Here is a 21,676-nt window from a genome sequence, read left to right on the forward strand (position 1 = left end):
CGAAACAACTCTTTTAGCTCAGATCTCCCATGAACCCATTCATCGTTCCTCGTTTTGTTTGTGCTACCATTTTTCATTGTTATTATGAAGCAAGGACTAGTAAATACTTTCCTTATTTTCTCAAAGTGTCTTCCTTTGACTTAGTGAGAAATCGCCTATAGTTCATACTATACCACTTGAAAGTTAAAAATGTGACCATTTTACTTGTCTATCCATTGGGTGTTGGTTAGCACTCTGGACTCTACAACTCATAAACGCTAGGTAATGAAACTATATTTCTACTTTCTTGTGCTTATTGCTTGAACTAAAACAAGTGCTCTCTAGAACATGCATTTGTATTTTCTCAATTGAGGGAAGATGGTGTGGTATAAATTGCACAAGTTAGAATCTCTGAAACACAAACAAGATGGGAAAAAGAATGAGGGATAGAGGAGAGAGACTGAAGAAAGGAAGAGAAAGAAGGAAAGTGAGAGGAGGTAGACCAACAGAGAAAAGATAAATATAATGAGATAGCATGGTTCTGAGCACATGGTTCTGAGATGCACAGAAAGAAAGTGATTGTCTTAGTCAGTATTCTATTTCTGTAAAGAAACACCATGACCATGGCAACTCTTATAAAAGCAAGCATTTAATTAGAATCTTGCTTACAAATTCAGAGGCTTAGTCCATTATCATCTTTGCAGGGACCATGGCATGGAGGCAGATTCTGGAGCAGTAGCTGTGAACTACATCCTGATCCTCAGGCAGAGAGAGAGATACACTAGGCTTGTCATGGGCTTTTGAAACCTTAAAGCCCAACCCTTGTGACACACTTCCTTCAACAAAGACACACCTACTTTTACAGGATCAAACCTTCTAATTCTCCTAATCCTTTCAAATAGTTGCACTTTTTGGTGACTAAGCATAATGACATAATTTGGTGACAAATAGATGAGCCTTTTGGGGCCATTCTTATTCAAACCATCACAGTGATATTTTAAAATATTTATTTTCATTATTTTAATTACCTGTATGTGTCTGTGTATGGGATAATTACATGCACAGCTGACCCCTCTGATGATAGCTATAGGCAATTATGAGACACCAACATGGATACTGGGAACTGACTTGTGGTCCTATGCAAAAGCAGATGTACCCTAAACACTAAGACAGCTCTATAGTCCCAAGAATATAATATGTTAGTGGTAGAAAACCTCAAAGATATACATAGTATATGGTGCTTCTTTGAACTTGAAAAGGTATTCTATACATATGTGAAAAATTAATAGAGCATTATTGTAAATTTTTAATCTTCAATCTTAATTGGGAATTAAGTAATTTAGAAAATTATAGTAAAAATGTGAATTCTAGATTATCTGATTCTTTATCAAATAATGATTTCATTACAACAATGTGGGAGTTTTTGTTGATCCTATCTAGATATGCACTAATATATTCTAAGCATAAATACTAATTTATCAAAAAAAAGTGGCCTATTGGGGAAATTTTTACTTTTCAAAAACAGTACAATATTTTTGTGTGTGTGTGTGTGTGTGTGTGTGTGTGTGTGTGTGAATAGGTTTTTTGTTTGTTTGTTTGTTTGTTTTTGTTTTTTTGAGACAGGGTTTCTCTGTGTAGCTTTGCGCCTTTCCTGGAACTCGCTTTGGAGACCAGGCTGGCCTCGAACTCACAGAGATCCGCCTGGCTCTGCCTCCCGAGTGCTGGGATTAAAGGTGTGCGCCACCACCGCCCAGCTGTGAATAGTTTTTTTTTCCCCCCTGAGACAGGGTATCTCTGTGTAACAATCCTGGCTGTCCCGGAACTCATTTTTGTAGAACAGGCTGGTCTCAAACTCACAGAGATCCTCCTGCCTCTGCCTCCCAAGTGCTGGGATTATCAGGCATCACTACTGCCTGGCTCATGAATAAGTTTTAAACTAACCCCCACCTCCCTCCCAAAATTAAAAACAAAACACCCCCCCGTGTTTGTTCATATCATTATTCACAATAGTCAGTGGAGGTAGCAACTCAGATGTCTCCTGATAGAAAAAATAAATTAAAAATTTTGTATTCATAAATTCCACTAATATTTAGCTTTAAAAAGGAAGGAGGTGCTATAATATATTGCAATATTGATAATGCTTGCAGAATCTGTGCTAAATTAAACAAGTCAGTAGCAAGTACATACAAATACTGTATGATTACACTTGAAATACTGGAATGGTCAAGTTCATAGAGACATAAAGTAGAATAGCCATATCAGAGACTGTGGAAAGGGCTAAAGATGGGTTGTTTAATGGAAAGTTTAAAATTTTCAAGAATTCTGGAGAGGTGGTCAATACAATGTGAGTATCCCTAACTATATGCCCTCAATGGCTAAGGTGGCAAATTTTACATATGTGGTATTATCACAATTCTTAAAAAGAAAACTTTCAAGGCTTTATGCATTCTTTTAGTTTGGGAAATTACTCTGCCTCTTAGTCATGTATCTGATGAGATCTAGTCTTTGAATCAAAAGCTACTGTGTCGGGTGGTGGTGGCGCACGCCTTTAATCCCAGCACTCGGGAGGCAGAGCCAGGCGGATCTCTGTGAGTTCGAGGCCAGCCTGGACTACCAAGTGAGTTCCAGGAAAGGCACAAAGCTACACAGAGAAACCCTGTCTCGAAAAAAAAAAAAAAAAAAAAAAAAAAAAAGCTACTGTGTATGTTTTCTTATATTAGAGAAACTTAGTTGAGCTTTAAAAACAAATTGATTTATAAGTCAGCCTTAAGTTAAAGGCTGTTTGTACTGACAATTTGAAAGTTAGTTGAAACTGTGATGTTTGTCTAAATATTAAGTCTCATTTAATACAATCTTAATTTTTTTTTTTATAATTTACTAGTATAATAGATCAGAATACTTCATTTGTTGTCCCTAGAAGTTGGGCTATTCTAAGCAATAATCATGCAATCAATAGAAATCATCATAATATATCAGCACAATAAACACATAGCCTTAAAGTATTGCTTTTAATGTTGTGTTTTAGTAATTGTTAATATGTAACCAAGTACCAATAAATGGACTTTGTTGATGGCAGGTACCTCTGCTTTTGCATGTTTCTGTTTTAATTATATATTTTTTCTGAGCATTCTCTATTATGTATGTTAGTATATTATATTTGGTTTTAAACTCACCCTGACCTGTGTCATCATTCATATAGAAATGTCCATAATACATTATCTAATCTCTGGATTGTCTGTCATATATTTTTTCTCATCTTGAATATTCAATTCTTCCCTTTTAAAGCTGGCTCACTTACATCCATGTTCTTTACCTCATATTCTGCCCCCCTCTTTCATCATCTATCTATCTATCTATCTATCTATCTATCTATCTATCTATCTATATCTCTCATCTATCTACCTACCTAATCTACTGTCTCAAAACCAGTTAAGAGTCTACATTCTTAATCTATCAGCAGATTTTTGGTCAGCATGTTATTTCTATTGTTCAGATAATGTTGCAAAATATTCACAAAATTTTAAGTGCAAACAACCTTAAAGTTAAGCCTTTAGTTCTTTTATGTGTGAGTTCATGTACTGACGGCTGTGCTACATACTCTTTTTCCTGAGATTGTAACAGCATGTCCTTCTAATGCAGATAGCAGAAGGCCCATTGTTGAGATGCTCACTGTTGCTACCATTACAGAGATGAGTTATTGTGCTATATTGCATTATATTATATAAATGCAATTATTTCTTGATCACAAGAAATTGATCACAGCTATATACATCCATCAAAGTCTGAATACTTTGTAAAATTTTTAGAACAGAACAGGAAAACATGCATCTAAATTATTCTTGGATCTTAGCCTCTGAGTTACTATTAATTATGGTGAGATTATTAGTAAGTGCCTTATGTGATAGTTGTATCTGTGACAATTAGTGATTGCTGTCAATTAGTAGCCACTTACATTCAGTTGTTCTTGTTTGGGGAATGTGCTGTGTACCACAGTGAGTGTCCAGCAGGTGCACAGAGTTTCTTTTAATTTCATAGTTGTACACAGAGTTGCAAACTGAAAATGTCACGTAATATAATAAACATTGGGTCTTAAAATGGCTTCCTAAGAACATGCTGACCCAATAAGAAAACACTGTGGAGAATATTTTCTTCAGCTTATTGTATAGCTGAAATTTATAGGATATTTATTGTTCTAGCATCCACAAAGCTCTTCATGGGAGACATTTTCCGGTTAAATGATTTTTCTTGAGAAATGCCATGAGTATAGTTGACTACCATGAGTTTCTAGGTCATAGCATTTATGTAACTGAATTTTCAAACTGAAGTTTCTTGGATTTTAATTTGTCTGAAGATACTTTTAAGCTGAGTCCTGTGCCATTTAAAAGCAGCTTATAATGTGCAAATTTTATGGCAGCATTTTTTGGAGCATTTTGGCTTAGATCTGGTCAGCTGACATGTGCTCAGCAAACACAGCATAGTTGCTACCCTGGTGGGGTTGCCAGCTTCAGGATTCTTCTATCTTTTTGGGAGGCCATCCTTTCAAAATTAGGACATGTGGAGGCTCCAGAGTGATGTGTTCTGGAGGCAAAATTTGCATCAGATTTGGAGAATGTACTTTCTCCTCTTGGCGTGTCCACTTGGGTCCGGGGTCATTTCAGATTGTTAGTTCAGCTCTGCCATCGCCACTCCACGTTTGGATCATCTAAGGTGAGATCACTTTAGCCATGTCATTACTGCTTTAGCTTTGGGCCATTCCTGATAAAGTCACTTCAGCTACATTCTCAACTAGGGTGAGAATCATCCCTCTCTGGGGTGTTTTGGATGATGTCAGTCACCCCTTTGTGCACATTTCAAGAATGCCAGGTAAGATGCAGGTACCTGACAGCTTCTCACTGATGTGTTCCTTACTCATTGATAAGATGATTGAGAATTACAGTCTTCCTGGGTATCAGCTATGCACAAAATCTAGATTAATGAAGCCTACTAATTCCTTAGTAGGAAAAGATGTCATAGCTTTTAGAGAAGATTCCTAGATTTCTTTTGAAATAGCCAAAAGTTAGTATAAAGTCTGCTGTATGACTACTGAAGTGAGTCAGTCTTGAGAATTAAAAGCTGTTAATGGTGCAATCAGAATGTTTATCATCTTTGTTTGTTCTGTTTCTATTCCTCTTTAATTTTTTTGGGGTAAAGATGAATATAAGACTCTCAAAGGCTTGTGCATTAGCATGTAAAAATTAAGAGAAAATAAATGTTCCACCAATAGGAATACTTTTAAAAATCCCAATATTGCTGGCATTCTGTGGATGCTACCCCAAGTTTGGCTGATCTTGTAGAACTGAGGATCCTTTATCAATTAAAAAGGACCTCCTAAGACATCAGTCATGCAGGAATGCCAAATTTCATTAATTCTGTTTTTTTTTTTTAATTCGGTGACATTAACCTCACCACTCTCCTACATCTTTTTTATTTCTATGATAGCTTTAATCTGTAGAACCAAATATTTAATTTTATCAAGACTTTTGTAACCCTTCATGGATTGGCCTTACCTGTAGCTGAGTTATTTCCTACAATTCTCTCAACTGTTCATGAATCTTCAGCCACTGTGGATCAATCCATTCTTAAAGGAATCAAATGATTTTTGTATTCTGGGTTTTACATTTGGTTCCCTTTTCCTGGGTCACCTTTTGCATACTGACTCCTACTGGCGCGAGCATTACGTTTATTCTTTTAGCAGAGTGGCCTTGTCTCTGACCACTTACCTGATATCAACATTCCATCTTCCCAGTGGCTGCTTAGTGCCTTTTCTGCATTTACTTGTCAGCGGGTCTTAAGAGTGTCTGCTTCCCCACTGGGTTATATGCTTCAGTAAAGCAAGGCCCATGCCCATCCTGGTTGATTATATTCCTGATTTCATGATTGTTTGACCTATAGTGGGCCACCTGATTATAATGAATGAATTTCCATTACAAATTAAAATCTTATTAAGACTGTTTATGGCTAGTGACTAACTTATTTTTCCAGTCTTTATTTGGTGAAACTTGAGACCACATTCCCAGAATTATTTAAAATAAATAAAAAGCATAAAAATGAAAAGATCTTGTTTTGAATTTTGAATCTTAACAGTATTTTATTTCAAGAGATTAGATTGTAGTAGCCTGAAAACCAGGGTTATTGCTGTGAGATAATGTTGCTGAACAGGATAGGGAAGACACCCATGACTTTCAACTATGTGGTTGCCCGTACAAGACCTGTAAAAACCACACCAGTTGACATGCTAACATGAATGTGGGAACATTTCATAAGGCATACTAGATAAAGAGCTACAGGCAGTCAGTGTTTCCTGAGGGAAACCGTTTTCTTTTGGATGTGACCTTAATCCTAAGGGATTAGCCTGAAACAAATGCACATATGAGCAACAATAATTAAATACAGTAGATTTCATACATACACATTTGTGTGAGCATACAGACACACGAGAGAGAGAGAGAGAGAGAGAGAGAAAGAGAGAGAGAGAGAGAGAGAGAGAGAGAGAGAGAGAGAGAGAATTCAAACCTCTATGTGAGGGTGTTGGGTCCCCTGGAACTAAAGCTGTAGAGAATTTTGAGCTGCTGTGGGTGCTAGGAATCGAATCTGAGTCCCCTGAAAGAGCAATCAGTGCTCTTAGCCACTGAGCTATCTCTCCAGCCCCTAGATGACAAATTCATAAAATACTTCTCTAATATAACCTTGTTGTATGTTGGAAACTGCTGGTTATGACCATAAAGCATATTTAATGCTGTCATAAAAATAACGACATAAATATCTAACTCACCATTAAATATGCCTTTTCCTCAAATTATTAAGTTTTCTAGAAGATTAGTTATGGTATTAAACACTTTTACCTCATCTTTAAAATCAGAAATTCCCCATGCTGTTGAAATTGTTTCTGAAAATTAACACAATTACAAGATACACAAACATATTAAGAGTGCAAGACCTTATCAAAGACTAGTTTTGATGATCCTAATAGCATATCAAAATTGCTTTCTAAACTCCCTGTTGTGCTGAAGACTTGAAAATTACAATGATCCAGACAAGCAATCTATAGAGTAATTAATGGATTAATAACCTGCTGCATTTCAAAAGAGGACCCAAACTCAGCTTGACAGAAAGCATGTAATTAAATGAGATATAGTGAATTAAGGATAGAGAAAGAAGGCCAATTCATACACAGACACATGACATGAAGTGCTGGTACCCGAAATGTGATCCCCAGATTTGATTTTTAGAGTTCTGCACGTAAATCTAAAGATGGATAAAACAATGACAAGATTCACAGCTTTCAAAAGTGAAAACTACTATTAAGTGAACTCATCTAAATCTCTAATATATCTGGACTGATATAATTCAAATTTTCATACATGTTCGGTCCCAGGTCATGATCTGAAATGTGCTGTACTTGCTTACATCTTAGTTCCCAGTGTGGTCAGAAAAACATCACTGCTTGCTTTCATAATCACTGAGGCTCCAAGAGGCATTCTGGGTATGAAGTTACCATTGGACAGCTTGTGCATATTAGTTCTGCTTTCTGCAGCCAGTGTTGGATTTACACTGAGACAGATGTCAAGATTATAAATGCCTTATTTAAAATAAAAAAAGAAGATTATAAATGCCAAAGTAATAGGTAGTACTATATAAATCCAAAGAAACATGTGATCAGCCAATCAAGCAAAATAAATAAATAGATAAATGAATGAATGAAAAAATAAAACAGAGAGCAAAGGGACACCAAAAATTAAAACTACCCTTGCTTACATTTTTCTCTTTAAAAAAAAAAATCTGAAAGTAGTTAAGTTCATAGCTATTTTTTAAATCATATTGGATTTCATTCTCTTTAGTAAGAAGGAAGTAAAATTGTTGCCCTAACTCACAGTGAACTTCTGGAACTCAATGGAACGCATGCTGCTTAGATCCGTGCATACGTCAGTGTCACAGCCTCGAAATGCACATTGTGGAACACTGCTCTTTGGTTTTGCTTTTCAATTTGCTCTAGAGAAGTGGAATATACTAAATTAAGGTTTAAAGGACTGTCACTGAAAGGTTTCCTTTTGAAATCCTTACTCATTTGCTAAACTTTGTATTAGACTCTTATTTTATTACAATAAGGACAATAAAGGAAACCAAACAATAAAGGAGAACTTTCTTTACTTTCAGAGAATTAATGTTTTAAAATTCAAGAAATTCATATATGGGTACCTTATATTTGAATATGTTCCCTACCACCCTCATTCTCAAATACATACATGCAAGCAAAACACCAATGCACACAAAATAAAAATAAAATTATTTTAAAAATTTAGAAAAAATAGATTAGTCATCCAGAGAGTTGAATTCATTTTCATGAACAGTCAAATTTCTAGATAGAGGCTAGGCTTTATGTTAGCCTATAAAGTCTGGCTTGCCTCTAGTGTAGATACCACAATGCTAATCAATGGTCAGGAACTTCAGAAAATAGGAAGCTATATATTAAACATTTTTTTAAGCAATAAAAGCTACCGGCCAGGCGGTGGTGGTGCACACTTTTAATCCCAGCACTGGGGAGGCAGAGCCAGGCAGATCTCTGTGAGTTTGAGGCCCACCTGGGCTACAGAGTGACTTCCAGGAAAGGCACAAAGCTACACAGAGAAACCCTGTCTCAAAAAACCAAAACATAAACAAACAAATAAATAAGTAATAAATAAATGCTACCTGATTTCAATTTTAACTCTAAAACAAATGGTCTAATTAGGAGGTCAGGAAGTAGACATTCAGATTCATATAGAGTCAAAAAAGAACCCTGGGTCCATGTGAAAGGACGAGCATGCACTGTGCTGTCCAGTTTCACTGTGTGCTACAGAGTTACACATTCTTTTTATTAATAAGTAAGTAATGGCAGGCATTGTTGTTTATCAGTGAGCACCAAGCTACTTATCGGTTTTGAAATTAATGAATATTGGGAAGATCAAAAGATAGACTAAGTAGATTGATATTACTGGGTTAAATAACTGGGGGCTGAGACACATAGGTCATTCTGATAGTGGCTGCACTGTAGATGCAAGAATGTTCTCATGAGGTGGCTGTAAATGAACTGTACAGTACTGAAATTATGAGGGGTAGGGTAGGTTCATGTAGTTCACATAACTCCTATGGAGAGATAAGAACACCAGATGTGAGCAGTTACTGGATCACACAGTTCACTGTATTGGGTATAGTGGAGGTAGGATGGGATCCTAAAATATGACAATGCCATTACTTCAAAGCATTGGCAAGTTGGGTATTTATAAAGTGGAAATGGCAATATTTTTGGAATTTTAGCTCTAACTTACTCTTGGGATATGTGATACCGTAAGTCAGCGACTCTCAATCTTCCTAATGCTGTGACCCATTAATGCAGTTCTTCATGTTGTGGTGATTCCCAGCTATAAAATAATTTCTATTACTACTTCTTAACTATAATTTTGCCACCATTATGGACTGTAATATAACTATTTTTGGAGGCAGAGGTTTTCTGAATGGGTCCAAACCCACAGTTTGGGAACCACGGCTGCAAGTGAGGCTTCATTGTGCATGTGAAGGGTTGAGCCTCACCCCAGACAAAGGAAAGAATAATTTCTAGTTCTTACTATTTTCTGTCACTTAATATATCTATGGAAATTATTTATAATCACTTCTTATCATTCCTTAACATAGTCCTATAAATCATGATTTCAAATGAAAAAAAATACAGAGTGATATTTCCTGGTTTCCCTGTCTGAAGTTCATTTTGGAGTGCATTCTCCAATAGGCATCCCATCAATGTGTATTGTTCTTTATGTCCTTGGCTTCCTTCCTCCCTGTGTCCTGTCCTGTACATCCCTGTATCCTCTCCTGAAAAATGAGCATCCACCCTTTAGTTATTTTTCCTTCTCTCAATGTTTAAAGCTTTTCCTCTATTCTACCTCCCAGCAATAGACATTTTAAAATCTTCATTGCTAAAGTTTTAGCTCTCGGCTCTTTTCCACTCTGTGAAAGTACTATTGTTGGGGGCAAGAGCATGCCTTTGTCTAGAATTTCAGTCCTTTTTTCTTACTTTATTGGATTCCTTTGCAGTGTAGAAGTTGTTAGCCACTCTGCTCTCCTAGGACCTCTTCTTCCTTGTTTCTCTGACACTTCCTCATCTCACAGCTTGATCTATTGAAATCCTACACTTGAAAGTTCACTATGGGGATAGGGAGAAATTGGGGGCTAGGGAAGTTCCCAGAAATCCACAAGGATGGCCTCACCTTAGACTACTAGCTATAGCAGAGAGGGTGCCTGAACTAGCCTATCCTGGTAATCAGATTAGTGAATACCCTGTCATCATAGAGACTTCCCCCAGTAACTGATGGAAGCAGATGCAGAGATCCACAGCCAAGCACCAGGAGTCCAATTGAAGAGAGAGAAGGATTCTATGAACAAGGGGCATCAAGAATCATGATGGGGAAATGTACAGAGACAACCAAACCAAACTAGTGGGAACTCATAAATTGTGGACCAATAGCTGTGGAGCCTCCATGGGACTGGGCTAGGCCCTCTGTATAGTCAAGACAGTTATATAGCTTGATCTGCTTAAGGGGGCCCCTGGCAGTGGGATCAAGATCCATCCCTAGGACGTGAGTGGACTTTTTGGAGCCCACTGCCTATGGTGGGACAGGTTACACAGCCTTGGTGCAGGGGGAGGGGCTTGGACCTGCCTCAACTGAGTGTATCAGGCTCTGCTAACTCTCCATGGGAGGCCTTGCCTTGGAGGAGGTAGGAATGGGTGTAGTAGGAAGGAGGGGAGGGGATATGTGGTATGTTGGTATGTAAAATGAATAAAAAAATTCTTAATTAAAAAAAATGAAAAAAGAAAGTTCCATCCAGACATCTCTTCACCAAGGCATTTCCAGATTTTTCCTAGCTGCCCCAAAGACTATTCTGTCTCAGGTCTTGTGGAAAGCCTGTTTGCTTTCTTTGATGTAGAACTGTTTGGGTACTGTTATGAAGGCTGCAAACATGATTTTAGAGGATAGGAAATCCTTGTGCATCTGTAAAAGACTTTCAGAGAGCAACTTCTCAACAAGTACTTTCTGAAGCCTGGCTTTCGGATTAGATGCCATTTATTGAAACAGTCCCGTGTGGCATAGCATCAGCATTTGAGCAGTGCTCTCTGTGTCTAAGGTAAGGAGGCTGGCAAATTTATCCTTGCTAGCATCTTAAGCAGGTGATGGTGCTGCAGTTGGGGAGAGTTCAGAATTCCACACACATTTATTTGAGTGCACTTGCTGCTCCTGTCAAGCATGGTTTTTCCCTACACTCATTGTGGTTTTCTCCCCTTGGTCCGTATGAAACAGAATTTGAGCTCACTGGTGTGCTAGAGCACATCCAAGAGATACTCATTCTCTATTCCTTGTATTCTTCTCCTAGGATGCTTTTTTAATGATTGCCTTTTTAGTTTGTTAATCTAAAATGCAGCTTCCATTTGATAGAGTTGTGGATGGGCTTATTTTGAAAATATATGAATCATGCTTGGGTTTGAAGTGCTCATTTGTAATCCTCACACACAAGTACCTAGGGCCCCTTACATGGCTCTTTGCAAGCCGTCAAGCTACTGTGTATTGAAGGAAATTTTGTCAACAATGAATGAAAATACTCAGGTATTTTCTCATCAGTAAATTGCTTTGTCTGCATCACTACCATGTTAACACATTTCCCCCCCTCCATAAAGAGTAGATCTGGGAGGCATCCCTCCATGTGCCTTTCACTGTTCAGTGTAACTGAGGTCTGCGGTCTGTTCTTTCTCTTTGCAGAGTCTCAGATAAGTCCTGGGGCCTCCCACTGATGAGGCTGTTAAGTTTCTTTCCATCACAGAGAGAGATTGACAGTCCCTTTCATTCCTCCCAAGGCCTGTGTTACACTTCGAGCACAACCCTCACTTAGTCTGTCGTGTAGCATGCTAGGAATTCCTTCCTCTTGAACTTATCTCAAGTGTCTGTACCAGCTTACAAGAGAGTCACCTGGCTGGGGGAGCATAGTGTTTCCTTACAGAGTGACAGTTCTTTCTTCTACTTCTTTAACATCAATAAGTGTCTGTAGCATTGACTGAATTTATGAAGTGGTTAAAAATAAACACCAAGTAAAGAATAAACACAAAACCTGACAGCCTTTTTCATCTCTTGATCATAGACTGGCCTTTTACTCATTCACTAGATGCTTACATCTTAGGTGTCTACTCGAGGTGAGATCTACAGGAGTCCCTAGACATGCCTTGCTCATGTCAGTATGTAACATGGCCTATCAAATGACAGCCAGATAAGCAAACAAAGCACAGAACAATGTCAGAAGTGCAGTTACAATGGAAAGCTGGAAAGTAACAGAATGTAGAGAGTGAAGGAAAGGAGCTGCAGAGGATGTTTATGAGAGAGTGGTCATGGAAAATGATATTAAGAAATAAATAAAAACATAACAAAAGGATGCATAGGAGATTTTTGCATTATTCATGTACCTTATTGGTAATTTCAAAATTATCATGATCAAAGCTCATAGGAACTCACAGACAGAGGCATATGAACAGTGTCTGCATGGATTTGCACCAGGCTGTCTGCATATGTATTATGTCTTCCAGTTTAGTGTGTTTTAATGGGATTCTGGAGTGTGCAAATGTCTCTGATTCTTGTACCTTCTCTTGAGACTTTTTCTTCTGTATCTGTCCTACTCCAGTATATTAGTTTTTGTTTAATATTATTCTGTTTTATGTTATTAAAATATTTTTTTCAAAAATCTTAACAAAAATTTACCAGACCAATAGAACTGGAAGGAAGTTACTCAATATATGTACAAAATCTCTACTAGTTGTTTGGCATTGACGGAGCTTCAGGGTCACAGGAAACAACATGGAGAGTGTTGTGTATGTAGGTGAACCTGGAGGGATTTAGGTTCCTAAAAGTAGAGAATCAAGAGGAGTTATGGAATTTCCCTTAAAAGCAGGATCTGGACCTGGAGAGATGGCGCAGGAGTTAAGGATATGTATTGCTTGTGTAGACAAACTGAGACTGGTTCCCAGCACTCAAAACAGGTTGATCAGAACCACCTGCAGCCACAATTCCAGGGTATCTGATACCCTCTTCTGACCTCTGTGGGTACTTAAGCACTCTTTCACACACACACACACACACACACACACACACACACACACACACACGACACTTAAAATAATAAAATAAATATTTTAATATAAAAAAACAGCTTTTTATGGCTTTGTGGAAAGAGGTAGGTAAGGCTAGAGGTGAAGAAAATCCAAGTAGCTGGCAATACCACAGTGAGTAAGTTGGTAATCTCCAAAGACTAAGAAGGCAGGGTGAGCAGGATGGAGTCTTTGATGGCACTGGAGACTGAGGGAAAAGGAAGTAAGGATTCACATTTATCTGGTCAGGTTGATTCAAGTTCACAGAAAGGGAGATATGGGCAGGAAAAGATCTGAAGTGAAGAGGAAGACAAGGACTAGTGATTTTAACAGTTTGATTTCAAGATGTAGATCAGATGTTACAAAGGATACATCTGGTAGATAGTCCTATATATAAAGCTCAGCTTTGGGGATGAGAGAATGATACACCTTAAAGCTATGTATTTGAAAGCCACCAATGCATTCAGAGTCACATTCCAGAGGACTCAGAAATGTACTGTAGCTGATGTTTTCTCTGGTCCTGCCCAGCCCCATGCACCCTCAAGCCACTTATAAAGTAATCACTCAGAAGGTTATATTAATTAAAACTGCTCAGCCATTAGCTCAGGCTTTCCACTAACTAGCTCTTACATTTAAACTTAGTCCATTTTTGTTAATCTATATGTTGCCACGTGTTCCGTGGCTTTACCTGTGTGCCATTACATGCTGCTCCTTGGTCAGCGGACTGGTGTCTCCTCCTGCTTTCTTCCTGTCTCTCCCTTTGAATTTCCCACCTGCTTCTCAGCTGCCTTACCATAGGCCAAACAGCTTTATTTATCAACCAATCAGAGAAACACATATTCACAGCGTACAGAAAGACATTCCTCCATCAATTTACTGTACATGCATGCATTTCTTAGGTAAGGATCTGTGGTGAACATTTTCCACACCATATCTTACACACTCATTACCCATTCTCTGCCCATCATTGATCCACATAGGCTAATGTGTTTTTACTGTACTCTACAACTCCCTTGACTTTTGTCTTATGGTGTGGCATCTTCACATCTTCACAAGAAGGAAGGAAGAGAAAATAGTTGTTTATCCCCGTTCTCCATCCTGGTTTGGATTGCACTTTGGACAGGGACTATATTCCCACAGGATTACACCTTCTGTCCAGAGCCCATAGCCACAGACCTCCAGGAACACTCTACCCAGGGCTACTGCCCCACTTGGGAACTCCTTACTAATCCTGGTACCTGGAGTTCATTGTTGGTTCCCTAAAACTTAGCTGCACATCTTAAGGAATCTGTTTTAGTCTCTATGTTCTTAAGTGGGTGATTCATGACATTTTTTTTCTTGACCATTTTACACATGTATTTTATTTTTAATGTTTTAATACAGGTACTATGATAAAACTTGGTCCTTTTTACAGTGTGTCTTTTGGACTGTTCCAGTGAGAACTAGCACTTAGTCTCATTTACCCTAAAACAATTGGTAGAATCTTGGTGACAGACAGTAATTATTACTATAACCACCCTCACCAAGTGAACCTGAACACTGCAGCTATTTCTCCAGGTTCTTCGGTTTGCTTTTATTATTGTTGAGCTGAGATTGGAGAGGAAAAATGAAGGTGCAAAATCTGCAGATAATTTCAAATGTGTCCATCTCCATGAGGAAGACTGAGTGTTCTGAGAGCTTCAGTTAAATGGGGACTCCCTTGAAATCTAGGGGTGTGTGTGTGTGATCAGAACAGACGATTTCATAGTCAAGGAACTTAGGGCTGGCTCTGCTCTGTCGAATAGATACTGCACTTCTTGGCAGAGCTCCCAGGAGCATGCTCTATGACAGTGGCAGTGAACTGGAGTTTGAAGTAGAAAAGTGTTGTTCTCCAAGCTGAACCAGTCCATGCACTTCCAGAGATGACGCTGGGATTTAGGTAGTACTTTTTCCTCTGTTCAAATTGGAGTGAAAAGGTAGTCCTTATCCATAGCTCAAGTCTCCATGGCTTTAGTCACTGAGGTCAGTAGGGAGGGGGATGAGAACACAATACAAGGACATACCTGGAGAGAAAAAAGGAGATTGCATCCTGACTTTGATAACATATATTATTATTGCCTAATTTATTAGCTATTGCTGTAAATATTTTACTGGCCTAATTTATAGATTGAATTTTATCCTGGAAAACTATAAAAATTGGCTGGCTGAAAATACCTAGTCTGAAAGCATGAAGTCTAAAAATGCTTTGGAATCCTAAAGTTTTTGATTTGCAGAATGACACTTAAAAAGTTTCAGATTTGGGAGCTTTATGATTAACAAGTCTCCAAGATTCCCAAATCTCAAGTACTTCTGGTCCCAAACATTGTGCACAAGAGATGTTGAGTCTGTGTGTTGTACATGTATATGTGCTTGTCACACACACACACACACACACATACACACACACACACACACACACACACACACACACACACACCACCACCCCTCAGCACTATACATGGTTTCAGGCATCTACTGAATATCTTGAGACAGAACCCTACAGATTAAGGAGGATACTGTAGAAATCAAGTACACATGTGGCTTTGTATGTCATAAGAACCAGTGACTTATACATTAGAAAATGGAGTTTATACTCTAAGCAGTTAAATCAATAGTTCTTTTGGCTGCCTCTATCTCTTCCTTCCCCTCCCATTCTCGGTTCCTTTCTCTGTCTGTCTGTCTAAAATAGTCTTCATATAAGGAAGTGGCTAAAAGCCCCCTTTTCCTGTGTTTCACTCCTCACAGGCTTTTCTTACTGATACATTTGTCCCACTAACATTATGAAATGACCCATAAGATGACTGGTGAGCCGTTGACCATGTATGACCGTGTTGACAATTTGTTACTAGCCTTAAAATTATGCTAAGCAGGATCTCATAAGAATTTGGAAGAGAATTGTTTGTGATGGTCAAAGTGGAATGATTTATCTTCTAGAGAACTAGGGTATAAAACATTAAGAGCTGGAAAATATCTTAGAAATCATTGTGATTAATTTGTTTAATCTTACAAGTCTAAGAATCCTATTTTCAAATAAAACCTTAAAAGCAGGTGCATGTAGGTAAATAGATTTTTTTTCCAGATGAATTTGGTTGAAAGACTATGGCCATGCAAAACACTCATCACTCTTCCAAGTCATTACTGTGTGGGCTCCTGAGGACCTTAGGTACTTCAAAGTCTGCTTTGAAAATCTCCAATCTGTCATGCCACAGAAGTTAAATTGCTTAGGTTGTTGGAGTGTGGATCTAGGAGACTATCCCTCAGTCCCACACTACCTCTTCAAATGTACATTAGATTCAAGGCCATGTGTTTCATACCTCCTTCAATGTTGTCCCAGTACTTCTGATTTACTATATAAATCATTTCTGATTAGCTCAGAAAACATTTTTATTCTTAAAGGGATATAAGCTGTAGATGTGTACACTGAAGAGTATGATGATGGTTTTGTGTCTCATGAATTGTTAACTGATGGGGTGTTGACTTAGTCTCTTAGCCAATGAATATCTGGCCATTTCTCAGAGTGTACCTAGCTCCTTTAGAAGAGCTCCCCTAAGTTATTTAGCTAGTTGGCTATGACCCTTCTGGTTATCATTGTTTCTACTCTGGTGTACAGTTATTATTATTGGCTAAAAGGGGAAATCAAGTGATAGTCTTGGGAACATCTGGTAAGGGGACACTTTTAAGTCCCATCAAACTTTCCTTTTAACATTTGGCAGTGTTCACTTGCTTGTATATCCAGCTAGAAAAAGAGGATAAGGTCCATAAATCAATTATAGATCAGTAGAGATCCTTTACCATGGAGGGATAGGAAGTCTCCAAAAATGCAATAAGGTTAACCAATAATTCTGAGGGCAATAGCTGGAAATAACTCTTCCTGAAGCACATCTCAAGTTCAGTAGGTATGGGGAGAAGAAACATGTAATTTTTTTGTTATTGAGAATTTCTATTCAAAAACACTGCACTCCAAAGACCCAAGTAACTCAGATTGAATTAACTCTACCATCATGACGAACTTGTTCTTTAAGTTGAAGTATATGTTTGTTCTCAGTCCGGAGAAAGGGAGTCACAATGGCATATGAAGGATAACAGGATCCTTTTCTTTTCTCTTTGGTTTTTATTATACTCAAAACAAGCGGAGATTTGTTAAGAATATACACAAAGTATTCTGACCATATTAACTCTGCTACCCAAATGTTTTCCAAAAAGTTGCTTGTACAGTTGGGAGATATGATCCAGGGATTGATTGTATTGTTATCATTTTAAGGAGTAATACTAGCTACAATCTACTCTAGAGAACAGGATGGTAATGAAGCACCAAAGAAATTCAAGGGAAGAAGCAATGCCCCAGCAGACCCTTAGTTTCAAGTCTTGGCAGGTAAGAGATATAGCATCAATATGCCTGAAGAAAACATAGTAAGGAGCATGTGACCCTGACTTCACTATTTATTGCTCTGTACCTCAGAACTTGTTCATTTTCAGCAACCCTCAGTTTCTTCTTTGGTTAAATATGGGCTAAGTACACCTACCTGAATAACCTCCTGTAGATGTTGAAAATCCAGTGAGGTTGTATGTATAACCATTACCTTTCTATGGTGGGGATTGATAATAGCTTTATTTTCCCGTTCTCCAGTGGACTGTGAGAAATCCTAGTTCCTAGAAAGATGTAGTAGACCTTTCTTCTTTAAGAGAGGCAGGGGGATTGGGATCCATCCTTGGTGCATGGGCAGGCTTTTGGGAATCCAGTGCCTGTGGTATGGCACCTTGTACAGCCTTGGTACAGTGGGAAGGGGCTTGGACCTGCCTAGGCTCAGTGTGCCGGGATCTGCTGACTCCCCATGGGAGACCTTGATTTGGGGGATGTGGGGATGTGAGGTGGCTTGAGAGGGAGGGCTGAGAGATGGGAGGAGGAAGGAGGTGGGATCTGTGGGTGGTATGTAGAGTGAGTAGAAAATTTCTTTTCTTTTCTTTTTTTTTTTTTTTGGTTTTTCGAGAAAGGGTTTCTCTGTGTAGAAAAGGTTTCTCTGCGCCTTTCCTGGAACTCACTTGGTAGTCCAGGCTGGCCTCGAACTCACAGAGATACACCTGGCTCTGCCTCCCAAGTGCTGGGATTAAAGGTGTGCGCCACCACCGCCCGGCTGAAAATTTCTTAATAAAGAAAAAAAAATCCCAAAGACAAAGGAAAAAAAAAGAAGGGGACAAGGTTAGTCTCTGTCAGTCACTATACCAGCTGATGCTATGGCAGGGCATAGCCTAATTGGCTGGCCTGGAACATTAAAAGCCAGGAAAGCATTTAATCAAAAATTGGAACCCTTGTAGATTCTGGAGAGAGAGAGAGAGAGAGAGAGAGAGAGAGAGAGAGAGAGAGAGAGAGAGAGAGAGAGAGAGAGAATACTTCAGAGCTGGATCTGGATGGTGGTGGTGCATGCCTTTAAACCCAGCACTTGGGAAACAGAGGCAGGTGGATCTCGGTGAGTTCAAGGCCAGCATAATGTACAGAACTAGTTCTAGGACACTCAAAGAAACCCTGTCTCAAAAAACAAAAAACAAAACAAAACAAACAAACAAAAATGAAACAAAAAACAAGCAAACAGTAAAAAAAAAAAAAAAAAAAGAGAGAATACTCTATTGCATATGTTACTAGAAGGACAACACCAATACCAGAAAAATCTATTTCTTATAACTTTGTAAACTTGAACTAAAAGAGCACCCAGAACTTCACTAAATAAATAGCAAAAAGTAAACCGGTCTCCTTGAAATTTTTAATTCAAGAATAAAATAAAGGGTCTTTTCTGTTTGACTGGAATGAGAAGACAGATCTTAAGACCTTGTTGTTCATTTATTGTTAGTAATGAGGTCTGAGACTCCATTTAAAAAATAACCCTTGAATATGGCACAGAGACTACCCTTCTGAGAGAATTGTTATGCTTTCAAAAAGGCTTGCTGTCTTTCATCAGGAAATGACCCCCTTGATGCAACTGGAAAGGTGAAAATATGGTCTCAGGCTCATCATTCTTCATGTAGCATAAGTGGTAAATAGAGTTGATTAGTTGAGGAGCCAGAGTTTTCTCTGAGTTTCTTAGTGTATAGAGGTGGCTCCTGGGGACCATTTTCTGGTAGAGCATCTTATTTCCTTACCCAGCTATGATGTGGAATCTCTTCAGTCTTGGCAGGAAGAAAAATTTACACCCCACTTATTTACTTTTGGCAAAACAATTCCCATTTTAACACCTATTTGAAAGTGTAAAAACATTTTTTATACTGTTGGCGAATGAATTATTCATATAATTTTCTTGCTTTAAACCAGAACAATGATGCATCACTCTTTAAAAACCTGTCAGCTTTCAGGTTTGACTCTCCTATCCCTGTATGTATCCAGTCTAGTCGGTCGTCTAATTTGAATCTGTCAAAATGCTTACTAGTAGTTTCAGGGTCTCTTTGACTCCTTAGCTTTAAATTATTTTATTCTCACTATAGTGGAACAACTCTCACACACATCTGGTTTGAAGTTACTTTCAAGACCCATGAGAAGCGTGCAAGAATCAAGATAAGGTTCAGTGTTGCTTTTTTTTTTTTTTTTAAATAACTGTGTTATATGTAAAGAGGCAAAAATTATCTTAAAAAATAAGGTATGTGTGGGTTGTGTGTGTGTGTGTGTGTGTGTGTGTGTGTGTGTGTGTGTGTGTATGTCACAGGCACATGCTTGCTATGATGGAAATATACAGGTCAGAAGACAACTTCTGGAAGTTTATTTTCTTCTATGTTCTGTGTGTTCTGTGTTTGAATTCAGATCAATAGGCTTTCATGACAAATGCCTTGACTCTGCAAGCCAAGTTAGTTATTTCTAACAGCCAAGCTTGAGCAAAGTATGAGCCATAGGAAACAATCAGGATTATATGCAGTAGAGAAAGTTAAGAGCCCCAAAGAAGGGTTACAAGATGAAATTAAGAAAACCTCCTAAGAAGGAGATATTTAATTGATATCGATGCTACAGAGGCTTGGTAGTTAAGGACATTTACTGCTCTTCCAGAGGACTCAGGTTTGACTCTCAGCATTCTCACGGTAGCTCAAACTTCTCTGTTAACTCCAGTTCCAAGGGATCCAATGCCCTCTTCTTTCCTCCATAAGTACTAGATATGCACATGGTACATACATATAATGAAAATAACCCATACATGTCTTTAACTTAATACGATAAATGATTGACATGAACATTTCATTGACTACTAAATGAAAAAAAACAGTTGTAATCAGTATGAATACATAATTAAATTTAGATATTCAAATATATAGTATTTATGTAAGTAGTTGAAATGCAAAGAAAATGATATAAAAGGACACAACTCCTCCACAGTCAGTATTTCTCCCCAGCTGGTGTGGAGGAAGCGAGAACTTGCTGTGCTTTGCCTGTCTTGGAGTTCAGCTTTCCACTTCTAAGAACCACACCAGCTTCTCTGGGTCTCCAACTTATAAATCACACACCATGGGGCATCTCAATTTCTGTGATTATGTGATCAATTCCTTATCGTTTCCCTCTGGAGAATCCTGACTTACACAACTTTGATGAATAAAAATTTTAATTTCTAGTGAAAGGAAAATTCAAGCACTACACCAGGCTATCATTGTTTCTGGAAGTATTAAGTAGATGATATTTTTAAAATAGAAGAACCAAAATCATTTGAGGATTGAGGAGCAGAAGCATCTCTAATTGTCTATAAATGAGGTAAATATACTAGCCATGAAATATATATTGGATCTTTCTGCTAGGTGTCATGTTGACCCTGCTACCCATCTTTGTTAGATTGATGAAGGAGTTAGTCTCTGGGAGTCTTGTTTAAGAGTCTATTGCCTGGGAGGCCTTGGACTACTAGATGTCAACCAGCCAACACATACACAGACACCAAAGCACTTTCCAGACTATCCAACTAATAAAATGTTCCTCCAGGCACCAGCCATACCACACTCTCAGCATGGCCAGCGAGTTCCATTTCCTAAGAGGCAGCACCAGTATCTATCAAGAACTGTTACTGTACCTGGAAGGGCCTGTTTGGATGCTCCTTGCCCTGGAAAAGGACCTTTTAATGTAGAGATGTGGTGGCTTACATGTAGCTCTGGAATGGACCAATATCACTCTCCCAGGGTCTGCCATATGTTCATATCCTCTGCAGTATGACTCTGATAACCTTTTGAGATAGAAGTTTGTGTTGAAGCTTGAGCTGTTTGGGAGATGTTGATGTTTTCAACTCCCATCTTAAAGGATGCCTTTAGACAAGAGTATTTTCTGGCTGGTTTATTTAGTGTTCAGTCTCTTCCATTAGTGTGCTATTTGGATAGCAGTTGAGGGTCATGGGTTAGCTGCAAGGAGGCGATATTGGAATATCCAGTTGCAATTTTAAGTTCTTCCTTCAATGTAGTGTGCACATAGCAGCATATAATAGTCTGAAGAAGGGAATGGAATGACCATGCCTGCTTAGAGTGTAGGCATCA

The sequence above is a fragment of the Peromyscus eremicus genome, chromosome 4, assembly GCF_949786415.1.
Source record: "Peromyscus eremicus chromosome 4, PerEre_H2_v1, whole genome shotgun sequence".
Taxonomy (NCBI): Eukaryota; Metazoa; Chordata; class Mammalia; order Rodentia; family Cricetidae; genus Peromyscus; species Peromyscus eremicus.